Here is a 20,036-nt window from a genome sequence, read left to right on the forward strand (position 1 = left end):
GTTATAGGAGCAGAAAATGGACCAAGGCAGCATTTTTAACATTGAGCATTCCTTCCAAAGAACATAGCATACATTTCCTTTATTCAAATTTTATAATTTCCTTCCCAGGTTCTGCACATTAACTCTGCTTGTGTCTTTTGCTGCCTGCCCTGCTCCACAAGGCGACTGTTTACTTGAATGAGCTTCGGTCCTTTCCTAGTCTCCTCGGGGAGCCTTCACCAGGGCGAGTGATGGGGACAGTGTTTCAGGCTTGGGACTAGTATTTGCTGGGCTGGATTCATGCTCCTGCTCCGGCTAGCTCCTAACCAGGTGCCTGGGCTCATTTGTGGTATGCCTCCATCACCTCCCGAGGCCTCTCCCCTCAGGTCCTTGCTATGCTTCGTCTGGCAGGCTGTATATTTGGCCCTGTGATTGGTCCTCGGGCTCTCCACCATTGCTGCCTCTCTTTTCTAATGAGCCACAGAGCATATTCAGGGAAACCTCCAGCCAAGGGGGAAAATAGACTGTGCAGGGCTCCCGTCAGATTCCAGGCACTTTAATTCATAGTCCTCCAACAGACAATAAAGTACATCTCGCTGAGTGCCTAATAAAAAGAGGAGAAATTGCTCTCTGAATGCGCTGTAATTGGATCATGTCTTTGCTCACATGGTGTTCAACAGGGATCCAGGATGATTTAATTTTTTTTTCCTCTTTATTTGTATGAGAAAGATAGAGACTGCAGTTAGGGTATGGGGCATCTCCCCCTGCCATGATGGGTGGTAGAACCATCGACCCACATTCCAGGCTCATGAGCACGTTTTACGTGTTGGATGGGCTGCTGGGTGTTCTCTCATATACGATCTGACTTGGCTTTTCAAAAGATAGCCAAGAGCTCGGAAAAATTGAAATAAAAAAAAAAGTCATGGAAGCCAGGTATTAAAATGAGCACAGGAGATATCTCTCATGTTCAGGGCTCCTGGGCCGTCTTCCAGACAGTCCCAACCCTGAAAAGAGGTAAGATACTCTCAGGAGAGGAGGGCTCACTGTGTCGCTGGCTGGAAGAGCTGGCCTCTGGGCATGTCTCCAGCTTCTGCTGAGAGGAGGGGCCTCGTCGCAGAAGACCTGGCATCCTGATGCTGCAGACCGAGAAGACTAAGGCAAAGCTTATTTACAGAAAGCTGAGTTGCTGCTATCCATGGGGACTAGGAAGAAGATCCCCTAATAGACCCCTGGACTAATGCTGCTAGCTAGGTCACCAAATGGCCAGTGGACACATTGCTGCCCTCCTGTCCTCCTCTGCCCTTACAATTAGAGGGCGTGGCTTCTCAAAGGGTTGCCACCCCTGTGATATCTTCTGGGAGCTGCTGGCAGTAGCATCCCATGAGCCACAGCACATCCAAGTCACCTGGGCTCACCTTCGAGCTGCATCTCTGTGCCTGGCAGACCCAGAAGCCTGTGAGCTGTGGATGATGATCCCTGGTGCGCTGGGTTACTGCGGGCTGGGCCACGGGCCTTGATAGTCATGAACACTGGATGCAAGTTGGGAAAGCAGCTGCCACGTGATCATCGGCTCAGATGCAGCTTTCCCTTACAAAAGTAGCTTAAGCTCCCTTTACAAATAAAACATTTGGTCACTGATTAATACAGATTAAAAAAAAAGTTGTGACCCTTCCCCCCCATATTCTGAAATGATCACCCTTGGACTCAGCTAGTTTTCTGACTCCTGATTGTATCTGGGACATGCCACTAGCACGCTCTGGAGAGCCATCTTCCAAGAGCACTGCCAGCGAAAACTGCCTAAACATCTGATGGTTTCTATCACTCATCTTGGATGTGATTGGACCAGATGGGGAAAAAGCCCCTAACCATGTTGGTTAACTGGGACCACCCAAGAGTCACGAACAGGGAAATAGCTCAGAGCCAATAATAATTGTACAATAAACACAGTACTAGTAATTTTTGAGTCTTAATTATGAATTGTATCAGGTGCTATAAACAGTTTATGATCTTTGACTCTCATAACAACCATGAGGCATGAATAATTATCCTCCTTTTATAGATGAGGAAAACAGGTACTCAGGGAGGTGAGGTACCTTCCCCAAGGCTGCACTCTGTGGGTGTCAAAGGAGGAATTAAACCTGCATCCAACCAACTTTAGATTTTGTGTTCATTTCGCAATACATGGCACTCTGCTTTTATTCACTTTTACCATCCACATAATTCAAAGACGTTTAGAGAATTCTGGTTAGCTGGTATTAAAATGTAAGATATTATATATAGCAAATCAGAGAGAGTTGAGATGCTGCTAGAAGTTAAAATAAAACAAAAAAAAACTTGGAACTGATATTTAAGAAGGAGAAAAGAAAACTATTATTAAAATATTACAAAAAAAAAAAAAAACAAAATCCTCTATAAAACCCCCAAACAAATAATTTGGGCACATTGAGTAAAAAAGTAAAGAGTTATTTGTCTCTCAAGAATCTCTGAGGTTATCACTCAATTACAGCACTGAAAAGGGTTCTCTCGATGTGTTTAAAACATCTTGAGAACATTTCCCAGAGAAGTGCAGGGATATAAGAGACATTTAGGGATCATGTCAAGCTGACTTTACAGATGTCAATAATCAAGATCCCAAAGGGGTTAGGGTTGACCCAGCTAAGGGCTGAGCGCAGGCCTCACCTTTGACCCCTGGCTCCAGACACTGACAATTCCTCTTGGCTGCTCCCAAGGACATTCAGTGACACATCCTAGGAAGCCTTTCATAAATACAGATAAGGAAGAGAGACCTCTGAGTCCTAGGAGACAGCATCAGGGAAACCTCATGACATTGGGTGAGGCAAAGATTATTTTGGTTAAATCCCCAAAAGTACATGGAACAAAAATAGATGAGATTACATCAAACTAAAAACCTTCTGCATAGCATAAGAAGCAATCAATAGAGTGAAGAGGCAACATACAGAATGGGAGAAAATATTTACACACTACACACTTAATAAGGTATAAATATCCAGAATATATAAAGAACTCAAGCAACTCAACAGCAAAGACAACCCCCCTGCAATAATCCAATTTAAAAATGGGCAAAGACTTAAATAGATATTTCTCTAAGGAAGATATACAGATGGACAACAACTCTATGAAACAATGCTCAGTGGTGTCCATCATCACTGTGCCAATCATATGATGCCACCTGGTTCCCGTTAAAATAGCTACTACTGAACAGTCAAATGATAACCAGTGCTGGTGGGAACGTGGAGAAAAGGGAATCTTGACTTGCATTTGGTGGGAATGTGCATTAGTACAGCCTTATGGAAAACAGTATGGTGGTTCCTCAAAAGATTCAAAATAGAACTACCATATAATCTAGTAACTCCCCTGCTGGTTATTGGTACATCAAAAGGAATGTCTGCATTCCCATGTCAGCCCCACTCACAATAGCCCAGGTATGGAATCAACCCAAGCACCTGTGAGTAGGTGAATGGATAAAGAAACTATGGCTTGGACACACTGTAGAGTACTATTCTAAAAGGAATGAAAGGCAGAGTGAACAGACACAAAGTTACAGTTGGATGGGGTAATAAGTTCTGGTGTTGCCCAGCAAGGTAAGTACAGTTGATGATAATTCAAAATCACTAGAGAGAGGATCTTGAAAGTTTTCAGTAGCAAAGAAATGATAATTGTTTGAGATGCTAATTATCCTGATTTGACCAATGTGCAGTGTACACATGGATCAAGGTGTCAAACTGTACCCTATATACTTATACCTTATACAATATTATGTGTCCATTTAAAAAAAAAGAGATCTTGTATTTGACATTTTTAAATTTAATGTCTAAATTTCACTTACATATATCAATTCTTCCTTCTTGCTCAATAAATTAGGTATTAGATTAGTGCCTGCCTGAGAGATGAACATGGTCTTGTCAGAGAGGAAGAGAGAGGAAACAAGAGATGCATGAAAAATGCTCAGGGTGAAATGGAAACCCAGAGGCCCCCAATACAGCTGGGCTTTACAGCGTCGGGCCTGGTTTCTAAGATGGGCGCTCTTGAGTTCCATCTTGAGAGATGCCTAGGAAAGGCAGATGGATGAAGAAGGAGACAGCAATTCTGGTACAGGAACAGAAATCCACCCTCTCAGGGAGTCTCTAGAGAAAAGTATCATATCTTAGGGCGATCAGAAAGGAGTCGCAGCCTGTGGGCCTAAGGCTGCCTGCTACCTCTTTTAGAAATGAAGTTCTGTTGGCACATAACTATGCTCATTCATATATATAGTGTTTTTGTGCTACAACAGGGTTAAGGATCTGCTGCTGAGACTGTGTGGCCCTTAAAGCCTAAAATACCTACCATCTAACCATTCTTAGGAAAAGTCTGACAAACCCTGGATTAGAGTAGATGGCAGGCTGTGGGGGGTGGGGGATGGATAGATTGCATGGGCTTCATCTGATTGCCCTGTTGATTTGGCCTGTTCGTTGTCCTTTCATTGTTTAAAAGAAACTATCATTTTCAACATTTAAAAAATTGAAATTTCATATTAAAAATAGGTTCCTAGTTTGTCTTGAAAAATCAGAGTTATTAGTGTTGGACCTACTTTTCTGCACTGCAAGAATCAGACCTGAGTAGCTGCCTCTGCCTTCAGATGAGGCACGGGCCCTCCATCTTCCCAAAGTCCTGCCTCCGGCCTCCCAGCCCACCTGATCATCTGTCTACCTCAGCCCACAGATGCCCACCGATTCCTGAAGGGGCTGGAGAGCCAGGTCGAGGTGACTCCGTGGAGGGCCAGGGGTGCCTTGAGGAGGCTGGGCTTGTTCCTGGGGTGCCAGGTGGGGTCTGAGACAGTCCACTGATGTTTCAGGACTGGCTCATGCAAGAGCAGGACTCTGATGGCAGTGAGAAGAGTGTGCTGAAGAATCAGTGACCAGAGGCAGGGAGACCAGTCAAGATGCTTCTCAAGAAGTCCAGGGAGGATTGGGAAAGGGCTTCAGGAAGCATCAGAGAAGGTAAAGAGGAAACTACAACTATGCCAGGGGTACCTGTATGGCCACCAAGACCACAGCTGGGACTAAGGTACTCGCCTAAGATCTTAGAATGCTGGACTGGAGGGAGGAAGAGCTCAGCATCTATCGTTTCCTGAATCCCCCTAGGGGGTCCTCCACAGAGTCCTATAGGCAAGAAGGCTCAGGGCCTCCTTTCCGTGGCCCACTGATGAAATTGTGTCAAGACCATCTCATTCATCAAGAACCCTGAGGACGTCAGAAGTTGAGGTGGAACAGAGAAGTTCTTTGGAAGAGACTGCCCCAAAGTATGTGAGATAAATACAGTTATCTCATACTAGACTAAGGCGCCAGAAACACATATTGGAGAAAAGATAGCCTCTTCAACAGATGGTGCTGGTGAAACTGGAAATCCATATGTAGCAAAATGAAATTAAACCCCTGTCCCTCACCCTCCACAAAAGACGACTCAAAGCGGATCGAGGATCTAGTATTAGACCAGAGACCCTGAGCATACTTGAAGAAAGAGTAGGCCCAAATCTCCATCATGTCAGCTTAAGACACAACTCCGAAAGTGTAATTCTTCAACAAGACTCCTAAAGTGCAAGAAGTAAAACAAAGAATCGATAAATGGGATGGTATCCAACTAAAAAGCTTCTTCCCAGGGAAGGAAGCAATCAAGAATGTGAAGAGAGAGCCGACAGAATGGGAGAAAATTTCAGCCTCCAGAATCTCAGAGAAAGCATTCATCTCCAGGATCTATAAAGAACTCAAAAAACGTAACAACAGAAAAATAAATAACCCATCAATAAATGGGCAAAAGGAGCTGAATAGACACTTTACAGAAGAAGACATCAACTGATCAGCAAACATATGAAAAATGTTCAACATCTCTAGCAGTTAGAGAAATACAAATTACAACTATGCTGAAATTTCATCTCACTCCAGTCAAAATGGCAATTATCAAGAATACACGTAACAATAAATGTTGGCGAAGATGTGGGGGAAAAGGCACACTCACACATTGTGGGTGGGACTTCAAATTGGTACAGCCACTCTGGAAAGCAGTATGGAGATTCCCCAGAAAACTTGGAATGGAACCACCATTTGACCTAGTTATCTCACTCCTTAGCATATACCCAAAGGACTTAAAATGAGCACACTACAGTGACACAGCCACATCAATGTTTATAGCAACTCTATTCACAATAGCTAAACTATGTAATGAACCTAGGTGCCCCTCAACAGATGAATGGATAAAGAAAACGTAGTATATATACACAGTGGAATATTACTCGACCATAAAGAAGAATGAAATTATGGCATTTGCTGATAAATGGATGGAATTGGAGACTATCTCTCTAAATGAAATAAGCCAGTCCCCCAAATCAAAGGCTGAATGTTCTCTCTAATATACAGATGCTAACACACAATATTAGACAGAGGGGAATGAAGGGAGCGGAGGGGTGAGGAGGGGTAAGAATAGAAAAGACAGTACAGTGAATCAGATATAACTTTCCCGTGTTCATATATGAATACATGATCAGTGTAACTCCACATCATGTACAACCACAACAAAGGGAAGTTATACTCCATGTATATACAATATGTCAAAATACATTCTACTGTCATGTGTAACTAAAAAGAACAAAATTTTTGAAAAAAATATGTGGGGCTAGCATGGGTATAATCTCAGGGCAACTGAAGAGAGAAAGAGCCCTTGAGGTTCAAGGTGCATCCCAGATTTGGAAATGCTGGTAGATACAGGTAACTATAGATAGTTCATAGGGACTCAAAGTGCCTCTTCCAACTCTTCTAATTCTGCCTTCCAAAATCAGGCGCTGGAGCTCTGCACTCTAACATTCTTGGCCCCCCTAGAGGCACTGGAGGGAGTCACTCTTGCCCAGAGAAAAGACCCTCCTGAGCTTCCTAACAGGAAGACAGGGCACCTTTCAAAACTGAAATCGACTCTCCCTTGTGAATGTAGAGATCATCTTAAAGCAGCTATTTATTTAAGGGGGTGGGGGTGGGAGCAAGTAGACAGAACTTCCTATAGATTTTGGCCTAGTGTTTTTCAAATAGAGAATGAAAGACACAGAGGGTTTAGGTCACTTCTCGGAGGAGAGGAGAAACGGCAGTTTCCATGGAGCGTCACATCAAAAGACAGAAACCAAGATGCCCTGCATTTTGAAAATTGGGCTGGCTTCCCCAATCGAGTTCATCCTAGCAGTGAAAAGAATCTTACAGAATAGAAAGGATTTTTTTTTCTTTCTCAACAACCCCCAAGCCTTCGTCTAACTCATTCAGCAGAGTTGCTAAGGCAATTTTCTAAGCCCGGTGCTTTATTAATATTATAGAGAGTTCTTGAAGAATGTCCACAAGGAGTAACTGGGAGACAAGAAGAGGAGCAAGGAGGTTAAAAAGGAAACCTCCAAAATGCTGTTGCTATAATATTACAATTTTCTGAAGCAAAATACCAAACAGGGCTTAGTTTTCGAGGGAACTTGTGATAAATACTCTAAGCAGTGTAATTTTATTTGTGTGTGTGAAGGGAAAAGAAAAGGAAAGAAAACACATTTTCAAAGAGTAACTAATATTTAAAAAGGGAGCGCATTCAAAGCAAACCAGACCTATTATACTAGTCTGATGAAAATAGGATTTTCAAATTTGCAAAAATTTACATTTTATACATAATGCACGCGAGTTTCCCATGCATAGCAGCCAAATATTAAAATTTTTACAGGGGCTTTTATTTAGTTCAATGCATGTGTACAATGTTTTGCAATGCCCTAGATAAAAATTCATCTCATGGTGTCATGCTGTGTCAATCCTGAGGGAAGGCACATAAATCCTCATCTTACCAGGACAATAGCTTTGGGTAAGAGGATAAACTAGTCCTATTTAATCTCCAGTACCTTCCAGCTGACACTGGAGGGCCACCCACATGGCTAGCAGTTTGGGTAAGAACTGGGTTGAAATACTCCTCAGAACAACCTTGGCTTTCCCAGTGCCTCACCAAGCTCCGACCATACCAACGCAAGAGGCTAAATGACAATACCATGTCCAGGATGCTTGGCGGTAAACAAAGAGCCCATCTCATTCAGCTTTCACAGAAGTTGCATCTGTATTTTGTTGGCCGAGGACCTAGTCCAGGATCATTAGGAAGTGGCTGGTTGAGCTCCAACCCAGGTTGCTTCAAGTTTGGTATTCTTTCCCCAAACCCTGGGTTAGTGCTGTGTCCTGCTACAGAATGCTGGAAGGCCTAGGGAATCCCTCTTCCCTGGTAGCTCCTGTCTCTGGGATCATGCCATGATCTTTTGGTTCATCTGCAGAGAGTGTCCTATTCTTGGGAGACCTCTTTGATATCGTTCCTTTGATATTTATTCCATTTATCTCACTTAATTGTATCAAATATATGAGTACTAGATCCATCCTAAGTTCTGCTGGTTTCCAATTGAGAGGTTTGGAGCAAACAGCATAATCTTCCTGAGCCTCAGTTTTCTCTTCTATCCAATGTGGATAAGAAGTTTATGTAAATCACTCAACAGTACAGGACATCCAGTTGTTGAGAGCCACAGCCAAAGGGGCCCCAGCAAACTTCCAGCTGCCAGCAAACTTCCAGCTGCCGGCTGATGATTGGCTCACAGTGGCCCCAGCAACATCTAGCTGATTGGCTCCTCTGCGGTGATGTTCATTGGGCTGTTTCCCTGCCCTTCAAGCTGCCAGCTGATGATTGGCTCACAGTGGCCCCAGCAACATCTAGCTGATTGGCTCCTCTGCAGTCATGTTCATTGGGCTGTTTCCCTGCCCTTCAAGCTGCCAGCTGATGATTGGCTCACAGTGGCCCCAGCAACATCTAGCTGATTGGCTCCTCTGCAGTCATGTTCATTGGGCTGTTTCCCTGCCCTTCAGACTACGGAACTGCTCATTGGGGGACTTCTTTGGCTCCGCCCACGCGACCTAGCCAATCGGCCTCAAGAGCAGGAGGATTGGGGGAGGTGGTGGTTGGTGTGTGGGAGAGGCTTGTGGAAGCCGGTGGTGGCAGTTGGGCTCTGAGGGTTTTTCCTGAGGAGCTGTTTTGTTTGGCGTTTGTAGTTTTAAAAATAAAGTTTGTTTCTTTTGACAAGTAGCTCCTGAATTGTGCCCAGCCAGACTGCGGCATTTCCCATAGCTGTCTCCTTGCAAAATTCCTCATTAGCAACCTTCCATAACAGGTATTGTCCTCCAGTTAGCACAGCTTTACACATATTAGCCCAATCTGCTGGCGTCATGTTTAAGTTGGTAATGGATTCGATCAAGCTTACAGTGAAGGGTGCTTGAGGACCATAGGTTGTTACAGCCTCTTTTAGCTCCTTCACTGTTTTGTAAAATAAACCCTGGTGAATTCGCTGCCCTCCTACCTCAAATACAGGGCATACTTGAGATCCTGTCTCAGGATCCCAACTATCAACTTCAGGGGTTGGGAGCCTCCTAGCATATGGAGGTGGTGCTGTTGGTTGGAGACTTTCACTCTCTAATAGAAAGATGTTATTAACAGTCTCCTGTTGTAACTTTTCCCCTGATGGCTTTTGCTGCTCTAAACTTCCTTCCTCTACCTTTGTCTGAACTGAAGGCTTTGGACTAAGCAAACCAGATACGTTCGCCCACAATGTCAATGTGCCAACTGGCAGAGTCCCTGGGTTGTACTTTTCTATTCTTTTTAAATCTTCACCATGATGGTTCCATTGTGATATATCTAACAACTCCTCCTTAAAAAGCCATGGGCTATATTTTTGTATTGTATCAACGTATGCTCTGAGTATTCTTGATTTTACTGAGATGCCTCCTTCGTCTAACAATTTACTTAACACTCTTTCGGTTTGTTTTTTACTAATTGCTGATCCCGTATTTCTACTATAATACAACCCAGCAAGATAACACCAAACCAAACCGAGACAGAATCCAATAAAAATGGAACAACAAAATTTCATTATAGCCTTTCTATCCTCCTGACATGTGCATCCGTCCTTTCTCCCTATCTGTTCCTCAAACGCAAATAATTTTTCCTCAAATGTGAGCGGTTTTTCTTCCGTCTCACTCATCTCCAGGGACAGGCAACTTAAAACAAAAATGAAGCAAAACAAAAGAGTAAACTTAGAATGGCTACCCATCCTCTCGCCCTGCCCTCAGGGGCGAGCAGTTTACTTACCCTCAGTCGCTCCCCGTGCGAGCCACCAAATGCCGCAGTCTGGCTGGGCACAATTCAGGAGCTACTTGTCAAAAGAAACAAACTTTATTTTTAAAACTACAAACGCCAAACAAAACAGCTCCTCAGGAAAAACCCTCAGAGCCCAACTGCCACCACCCGCTTCCACAAGCCTCTCCCACACACCAACCACCACCTCCCCCAATCCTCCTGCTCTTGAGGCCGATTGGCTAGGTCGCGTGGGCGGAGCCAAAGAAGTCCCCCAATGAGCAGTTCCGTAGTCTGAAGGGCAGGGAAACAGCCCAATGAACATGACTGCAGAGGAGCCAATCAGCTAGATGTTGCTGGGGCCACTGTGAGCCAATCATCAGCTGGCAGCTTGAAGGGCAGGGAAACAGCCCAATGAACATGACTGCAGAGGAGCCAATCAGCTAGATGTTGCTGGGGCCACTGTGAGCCAATCATCAGCTGGCAGCTTGAAGGGCAGGGAAACAGCCCAATGAACATCACCGCAGAGGAGCCAATCAGCTAGATGTTGCTGGGGCCACTGTGAGCCAATCATCAGCCGGCAGCTGGAAGTTTGCTGGCAGCTGGAAGTTTGCTGGGGCCCCTTTGGCTGTGGCTCTCAACAGTAAACACTCAAAAACTGAAAATAAATAAAATCACTAGGGGGCTGTGTGGTGGTGGACCAGTGGGGCACCCCAGAGCGCAGCAGCAGTGAGCCTGGACTAGGCCCAGAGATGGGGGTGTGGCCCTGTGAGTACCCAGCCCAGCTCCTCAAGAAGCCTCAATCCGGACTCAGAGGGGACTGGCGTCCGGTGCTTTATAACCACTCTTAGAAAAAGGAGAAACAAAATGGAAACATGATTATCCCACAACAACTATGCAAGAGGGTTGAGTTTTGGGCAATGAGTACCAGCTTTTGAAGGCATTAAAGAGATTCTGGGATGTCCTGAAGGTTGCCACACATGATTTTAAAAGCAGGGATCATGAATTGGCACAAAAATCACGGGTAGTGTCCATAACAGGACCTCTGGGCAGAGTGCTGTGTTGAAGTGGGGGATAGAGCCCAACTTACAGTCTATTACTTAATGTCGCCCATCAACTTGATGGAGGAAAAAAGCAAGAGAGTGGAGAGTCCAGAGCTACCACTCAGTTCTGGAGATGCATGGCAGCTCCATTTGTTCTACAGGTCAATCCCTTGACCTTGTTGCTCACAGCACAGACACAGTGTTCTGTGTGCAGAGGTGGTTCCATGCAGCAAAGGAGTGGAACCCGGGAGTGGGCAGGTGTTCTTTTCTGGCAGAACTCTTTCTGATAAAGTGGAGGTGGAAGAGTGGTCCCAAAGGACTATGTCGTCCAGGTTATAGTGAGTCAGGCTTTGCATCACTCAACACCAGTTGAGAATTAGACTGGTCTTATCCTCTGGTCCTCAGACCTCTCCACTTCTTTTTATTATTGTTTTCTATTCTATGGCATGAAATTTAAAAAAAAAAAAATTCCCACATTTTTTATTGGTGCATTATAGTTGTTCCTAATGATGGGATTTGTCATTGCATATTTGTACTTGCACACAATATAATCATATAATTTGACCCATGTCACTCCCCAGCACTCCCCCCCTCCCTTCCTGGCTTCCACCCTTTGGTCTCTTTCCTCTATTGATGTCCCACATGGAATTTATTTTCAGTTTTCTGAATTCCCTATGCATGGATTTAGTTCTGGGAAATTAATAATTAAAAATTCCACCTGTGATGGAGACCAACAAAAATAATTGCTAAAATACAAAGAGCCAAAAAAAAAAAAAAGAGGTAGGAAGTTGGTAACGCACAGCTAGGAGGAAGATGGATATTTACTTCTTCAGTTTAATTAGAGAATTCAACTACAAACTCACTGTGAATTAAACAGCTCCAAATTAAACTATAAGCTACCAGGAGGACAGGGCAGAGTTTATTTAATGTAATCTGCATTTCTGATTTAATGTCTTAATTTAATGTACTCTATATTCTACCGTAAAGCTCACTCCAAATGCACATTGATCCTTCCCAAACACCCTTATGAAAATACTTCTTTCCCTCTGGGAGCATGCTTCTATTTAGAATGTGAGCTAGTTAGTGGGGGGCAGAAGCTCTTTTACTAAACAACAGCTAGAGGGAGGATGGAGAGATGGAAGGATTAAAGGAGAGAAAATATTCCAGTGACTCACTCTTTAATACGCATGTTAGTAAGACGAACGGTAGAGATACATTTGAGTCATTTTAGTTGATTATTTCTGTTAGACCAAATCATCTTCTGAGCTATGAAATCACTTTCTGAACTACACTTTTGTGGCATCAAAGTTATATTACAGAAAATTAGGATGCATTTAATCAACACTCTCACTTTACCGATGCTGAGAATCAAGCACAAAGATGTATTTAAAACATCACCGTGAAAACTGTTTCATTTTCCTTAAGATTAATACACTAAAAATTTCTTCTTTAAAAAAATATAGCTCAGTTAATTATTATTTTTTTCACCAAAAAGTTTAAAATGGTCACAAATAGCAGCAGAGGAGCTTCACTGTGTTTAAATCATGAAAGTCTCTTTTTGGTAAATTTGTGACCATCTCCTTATTTTCTGCTGGAACATCTGCCTGTGTAGAAGTTGCCTTTGAGGAAGATCATCATCCAGGGAAAAGGGTGATATTTCTAAACTGTAACTGCAGTCAGTCACAGATGGAGGAAAAGTGCTGGAGATATAAGTGGTCTGTCCACTCAAGCCATTAACTGATTAATGAATGATCATTTACTAAGCTTGATAGCTTGATAGCTCATTTGATCTCCATATACTTGCTCAACAAATGTGCTCTGAGCATCTAGTTGTGCAAGATACTGTGCTGGGTGAAGAAGGATGTTAGGAAAACAGTTTTGTTGAGCATGTGGTATGATCTAGGCACCAGGCCCCAGAAATGCAGTGGAGAACAGGAAAGAAGTCCTCCCATCCCCAGGGCCAAGTCTGAAGGGCCAGTTGAGAATGCCAAGACAGAGCGGCAGAGAAATCACTCTGAGCAAGGAGATGGAAGGTAATCCAGCTATGCCATTTTTATTTCCCAAGTTGCTAATATGAGGTTCGATATAAAATTAAAAATGTGTATTTTTTTGTTAAATTCAATAGCTATTTATCCTCAACTTGGTCAAGGGTGCGGGGAATAAAGAGAAAAAAGAAATGGAGAGAGAACATTTTGTTATCCTTTGTAATAATTTTCTTTGGGTTTCTTCAGTGAGAAGTAAAATGAGCTCTCTGGACAGAGTTTGGACTCATTTAAACAACTCCCAAAACCAATCAACCTCAGTAGTGGAAAAAAATAAAACTCAGAGAAATCACAACACAGAATAACCACTTGTTTGTTCAGTTCTGTCATAAGCACAACAGAGATGCTCCAGATGTGAGAAAGGAGGGGAAAAGAGGGATAAATCCTAGAAACATAGCTATTTTCTAGAAAGTTCCAGGATAACCACAAATACTTTTTGCCCTGAACATATCAGTTTGAGTGAGGAAATGATCTTGTGAACAAGAGGCCAAAGCTATTCCTTTAGTTATAAGAACGAAGGTAAGCTTTGACCTTTGCGAGATTTTTTCATATGATATCCATTTTACTAATAATTATGTTGTTCATGGGGAAAAATGACCAGAGTTCTCAGGCCTGTGTTGAGGTCATTATGTGAAAATTTAAGGGGAGAAATTGAGTTTTGATTCACAGTTTGGTTTTTTAATTTGCTCATTTTAACAAATTAAGAACATGAATTTATATTCTAATGTATTTTTCTGAAGATTAGAGACTTTATTTGTAGTATATTTCTCTGGAAATGCTCTTACCTAAGGTTATTCAGCAGTTAACAGTCTACAACCAAATCTGGCAGGATGATTATGACATGATAATTAATAATTCAGAGACTGGTTGTGTTAAACTAAACTTTAATACAGGTGGTGTTCTGTTTCTCCAGCCTATTGCTATCTTTTGGAATCTTGGTATTTTATATGCTGTATTTGCAATCTGTCTCAGATTCATATCAATTGCAAATTTGACAAGCCTACAGTCTGTCCCATGATCTCAGCCATTGATAAAAATATTATACAGAGTAAGTTCCTAAGTAGAACTCTCTGCCAGGCTGCTAGAAATATTGGATTTTATTGCTGCAGGAATCAATACTCAATTACTTAATTTTGCCTACATCTAATTCTAAATTCTCCATATTAGTCCACATGTTTCTATGAGAGGCCAAGCACTGTGCATAAATCCAGGAGAACTTTATTAGAGATTAAAAATAATCCCTGCATTTGGGTCAAAAACTTTAATGCACTTTTGAGAACACAGAAACAAACTTGCTCACAGGAGAGCCACTAAGATGATGAATAGAAGCAGAACTAGGTCTTATAGATTAGAGGTCAGGGTCTGCAGAAGAGAATACATTTAATTCTTTTCAATAGCTTTGCTTTTTAAAATATTTACATGGTTTTTGTGTCAAAGAGAGGATACTCTTGATCCATACTGGAACATTGCTAAGTTCCAGTTTCCCAAGGGTTGGGTGGGTGACATGAGTGAGGTTGTCCTCACTCTTCTTCCTGTGACAGAGAAGCAAAAGAAATACCACCTGTCCTCTTAGCTCTTCCATGAATAATCACTGTGCCAACTCTCACTAATCGGTGGTGAATGATCCCGGATGTTTGGAGGTGTTGTGCTTGGGTTATAGGGAGGGGTGGTCATTTCTTAATGCCTGAAGTTGTCCTGAGGGAGATTTGGGGAACAGATTCAAATTTTTTCTTAAAAAACTCATCAGTCAACACTGGGCAGGCCAAAGAAAACATAGGCTGCCAGTTGCTATACGATTCAAAGAGGTTGTCCCAGGTCCATGGCTTGAAGATATAGGGAAGCCAGTAAGAGAAGATTGGAAGGAAAGACTCCCTGCTCTTCAAAGCTGTCCTGCCTTCCCTGGAGATCACCAAATCTGGGAGGTCACGTCAGGCTGAAAAACCAGTCCTGTCCATAATTGGATTGTTTGATCTTTATTTTCTTTCTCCTTCTGCAAATCTGTGGCTCCAAACAAAGTTTCTCTGGGGGCTCAGAGATGGGAACTGGTGGCTGAATAGTTCTTGAGAGTGCCAGAGAGGTAGGATGCCATCTAACTTTGCAAAATAATTGTCTGACCATAGAAGACTTGGAGGGAATTCCTGACTGATAAAATAGCAGAAATAAAAGAGGAAAAGTGGAAATGAGTGGCCTGAGATGGGGATAGCAATCAAAAGATCCTATTGAAATCAGAGGGCTTAAGGTGATTAGTCCTGGGGTTGCAAACTGGCCATATCTAGTTATGTTTGTGCTTGGGTTTATTGCACTGTTTAGGATCACAGTGGGAGCTAAATAACTTTGGAGGGCATATTCTTCCACTCAGCGCCTGGTCCCAACACTTCTTGTTGTCTACATACTGGACCATCATACATTTGCATTACCTGACTGGTCCCCAAAGGACATAGATCTTCCATTCATGGCAATAAACTTTGAACTTATGAAAAAATATTTTTCTGAGACACAATCATGGTACCAATATCTCATATCTCATAAACATTTTTATACAGCTGAGAATTTGGAACTTGAAATGAAAAACAATCTAAATGGAAAATTTAGAGTTTGGTTTGATACTAGGGGAAGGTTTTATTTCTATTTTTGGAAATCCACTCTTGGGTAATATATCTAAAATTTGGCTGACTTGATAAGCTGTTCTCATGGTTTTGGACACTGAAGTAACGGTTCCACAAACCTGGGTACGATGCTAAGTAGGGGTGTTAGGGATCTAACAGGCCTGGCTAGGTCTATTCTGTTCCAGAACACTGATTCAATCACCTAGCTAATCATTTAAACAACTGGTTGGTTGGCCAAAGATTTCAGCTTTCAATCAATTGTTCTGGCATTAGAGACACATGCATGAATCCAAGGGTTTTACTCTCATCATTTAAAATCATATTTTTCTAGCACATTAATGCCTTATACTTTTACAAACCTCTTACAAGCCTCTACCTATTGGATCCTATGTACCTGTGCATTCATTCATTAGTCGATAGAGACCTGCTCATGATAGAGGGCCAATTATTATACTTGTTGCACGTGATCATGATACAGCAGTAAACACAACTTAAAACTGTATCGGGTGAGCCGAGGGATGCTCTTATTCCCATTAAAATGTATTTATTACTTAAATCATTTTTATTACAGAAGTAAAACAGTAATATACTCTGCCTTAAAGATTAAGGCAATTGCAGAAGTATAAAAAGAAAAATGCAAAAGCCATTCTGTTCCATTTATTTGCATTTATGTACTGATTTGCTTTTTAATAAATGCTATGATACAATATGCCTTTTTCAGAAACTTTATTTTGTAACTTAACATGTCTTAAAGATTTTTCCATGCCTTATCCTTTTTAAAGGCTCCAGAGTTTTCCATAGCTTGTCTTTAGCAAAATATTGTAATCCCTTCTTTATCAATAGACCCTTTAGCTGTCTACATTTTTGTGGTTATTACAATGATGCAGTACATAAATATATTTGTTGATGTAAGCAAATATTTCCTGAGATATATTACTGAAAGCAGCTTTACTTGGCACATTTAAATTTTTGGCTAATACTGATACAAAGTACCTAAGTGTCCAGTTCTCTTTATTCTTGCCAACACTGACCATACACATATTGATATATCTTTATCTTTATACAGATAAAATACATATATTTATAAACTACTTATTCAGATTTATAAACTATTTATTCAGATAAAAATTCAAATTGTTATTATCTTTCCACATTGATTAGTAGGTATTCATTATATACTGAGATACTAAGACTGTCAGAGATATTGAAAATATTTTCTTCTATTTATGTCGTCTATTTGTCCATTATTTGTCTTCTGTTTGTGCTGTTATGTATCTTCTATGCTATTATTTATCTTTTAAATTTTGTGTATATTTCTTAATTTTTTCTTTATTGTTTCTAGGTTTTGAACCTTAATTAAAAAGGCCATTAGCATTAAAACTTATTTTCTAAATTTCTAATATTTTCATGGTTTTTCTTAATGTTTTTCCTGTAGTCCTTCTGCTAGTTTTTCCTTGGGAATGATGTAAATTCAGCATTCAGCTTCTTCTTACAAACGAATGGCCCACTGCCCCATACCATTTATTAAAACACTCAATCTATTGCCTTTGTATCGGAAGAACAATTTGGCTTGAGTTTCACATTCCTTCCCTCAGAAGTAAAAATGTGCCGCTTTTCCATCTTCTGAAGTTGAATGTCACTGTGGTTGAGTTGAAGGCCAACCTGATTATTTCTGCTCCTGTGAATGACTTGAATTTTCTACCCACATGCCCTATATTTCTTTATTTAACTTGACATTCGGTAACATTACTAGATTATCTCCTTATGTTATTGATTCCAAATGAAATTCTCCTGGAGTCCAATGAGTCTTAATACTCTTCCAAGCCATTTGTTACATTATTTCAGGAGAATATTGTTTGACTGTGTTTTAAAACACTTTCCATGTGTTTTAAAACCATCCATTTGTCTGTCATCCATTTCTATCATATTTTCTAGAGTCACTTTTATTTATCTTTTCTACTTTGTTTTGTATTATTTCCTACAGTCCATACCAATCTTTTCAGAGAAATTCATATTATTTTGATTGCTTCTAAAGTATCTTTGACCTCTTCATGATTTTAGTTCTCTCTCTAGCTTTTTTTCTGAGCATTGGCAGAAACTTTTGATCTCCCTTAATTATTCTGTCTCTTCTATGAAATCTGAAATCTCTTCTCTGAACATTTTTGTTTGCCTGAGAGAGGGGGGAAGGAGGAAGTAGTGGGGGATAAAAGGGTGGGGGAAATGGAGATGGATCCATATCATCTGTAAGTACTTCAAGAGAATGAGGAACTCTGCCTAAAATATTTTCATGACGTTTGATAAATTTGTTTGAGAGCTATGGGCTCTTCTCTATCTTAAATTTCCTGTACTAGACTTAAAAAAAATATGCACTTCACTATTTTGATGAACTGTACCACTCCCGAGTCCTTTTGATAATTTCTAACTCTTTTAGAGTCCATTTTGTATAGCTAAAACAGAAAGCCTGAGACAGTGTAATTTATAAAGAATAAATATTTATTTCTTAAGGCTGGGAAGTTCCAGATCAAGGAACTATCATCTTTTCTATAGTCATTTTTTATTTATAAAATAAAATAATTATGTTTTGATTTGGAAATTGCTGCCCTGCCCCACTTCTGTGAAAATAGCCTGGTGAGGGCTTTCATACTGCATCATCTCCTGGAATAAGGTGGAAGGGCAAGAGAGGGAAATGGAGAAAAAGTAGGAGAGGGAGAAGGAGACCAAATTCATCCCTTTATGAGGAATGTAGGCCTATGGTAATTGAGTTCTCTACTCCCTTAATAACAACATTAGTACATTCATGAGGGCAGATTTCTTAACAACTGAATTGACTCTTAAAGACCAACTTTGTGCATTGGGGATTAAGCTTCTGACACATGCCATAATGGGAGATACATTCAAACCATAGTGCTCATCTTAAAACAAAACAAAACAAAAACATCTAAGGCTGATATTTTAAGACTTGTACAGGGGCTGGGAATATAGCTCAGTTGGTAGAGTGCTTGCATCACATGCACACGGCCTTGGGTTCAATCCCCAGCACCACAAAAACAAAACAAAACACTTATACAGCAAAAGGAGTGAACTAGGGTGGAATAAGTTGAGGCTAACCAAAGTTTTACTTTGGGTTTTTGTTATGTTTATCCATTGTTGCATTGCAAACTAGTGCACAACTTAGTGGCTTAAAACAACAATCAGTTATTTGGTATATACTTCTGCAACTGGGCAGGGCTCAGGCAGTTCCGATCATTTTTGCTCCACGTGGTATCTGCTGGGGCAGCTCTGAAGGAGTTGAAGGATCCATTTCAAAGATGGATCACCCACCTGGATGCTGGCTGTCATTCTCTCTCCAAGTGTAACTCTCCACAGAGCAGCTTAGCTTCCAAGAGCAAGTTCTCCAAAGGACAGGAAGCAAAGCTGCTAGTTTCTAAAGGTTTAGACCTGGGAACTGGCCTAGCATCCCTTCTATGTATTCTATAGATTTAAGAGGAAGTTCATATGGAGCCATTCTGGATAGGAGTAGTGTCCAGGAATTTTGGGGGTGTGCTACCACACATTGTCACAAGCATTTGTTTTTTCCTTTCTGTTGGAAATACATCTTTTTGTAGTTCATGACATTCAGATTGAGGTGGCATAGAGAAACGCACCACACACTGCAGAAATAATTATGTTTTGATTTGGAAATTGCTGCCCTGCCCCACTTCCGTGAAAATAGCCTCCAGTAGTGTCCCTGGCTAGGACACAAGAAATGGGTCAGCATGATTTCTGTTTGTCTGCCACTTCCAAGGATCAGGCTGTTTTTCTTAATTTCTCCATTGGCCCATCTACCTGATCTTATCTGTCCTTTAAACAATGGAACATTGGCTGGTCCATTCAGTAAAGGGATGTGCTGGTTAGGTCTGAGAGGAACCTACTTGGCCCAACTTCTTTCCATCTCTTGTCTAAGATTATTCAGCAGCGATATTGTCATGCTTAAATATTTCATAGTTTATGGTTTGGAGTTGGGATTGTTTCCCTGTTACAAGTGCTATAACATTTTTTATTCTTGTTAGTTTTAGTTTGTTCTGAGGAAGTTCAGTGGAGTAAAAATATTTTATCCTGCTGTTCAAGGTGGGCACATTGACACATGCCTGTAATCCCAGTTATTCAGGAGGCTGAGACAGGAGATCACAAATTTGAGGTTAGCCTGGGCAAATTAGTGAGAC

The 20,036-nt window shown here is 41.3% G+C and overlaps 1 protein-coding gene and 1 pseudogene across 1 annotated transcript in view; one reads left to right on the forward strand and one right to left on the reverse strand.

Annotated features, from left to right (window-relative positions):
- Slc9a9 (solute carrier family 9 member A9) overlaps positions 1–20,036 on the reverse strand; it is a 538,630-nt gene that overhangs the window by 333,268 nt on the left and 185,326 nt on the right. The window lies entirely within an intron of this gene.
- On the forward strand, positions 1,239–11,566 carry LOC113180190 (ubiquitin domain-containing protein 2 pseudogene; annotated as a pseudogene).

This window comes from Urocitellus parryii, chromosome 2 (assembly GCF_045843805.1).
Source record: "Urocitellus parryii isolate mUroPar1 chromosome 2, mUroPar1.hap1, whole genome shotgun sequence".
Taxonomy (NCBI): domain Eukaryota; kingdom Metazoa; phylum Chordata; class Mammalia; order Rodentia; family Sciuridae; genus Urocitellus; species Urocitellus parryii.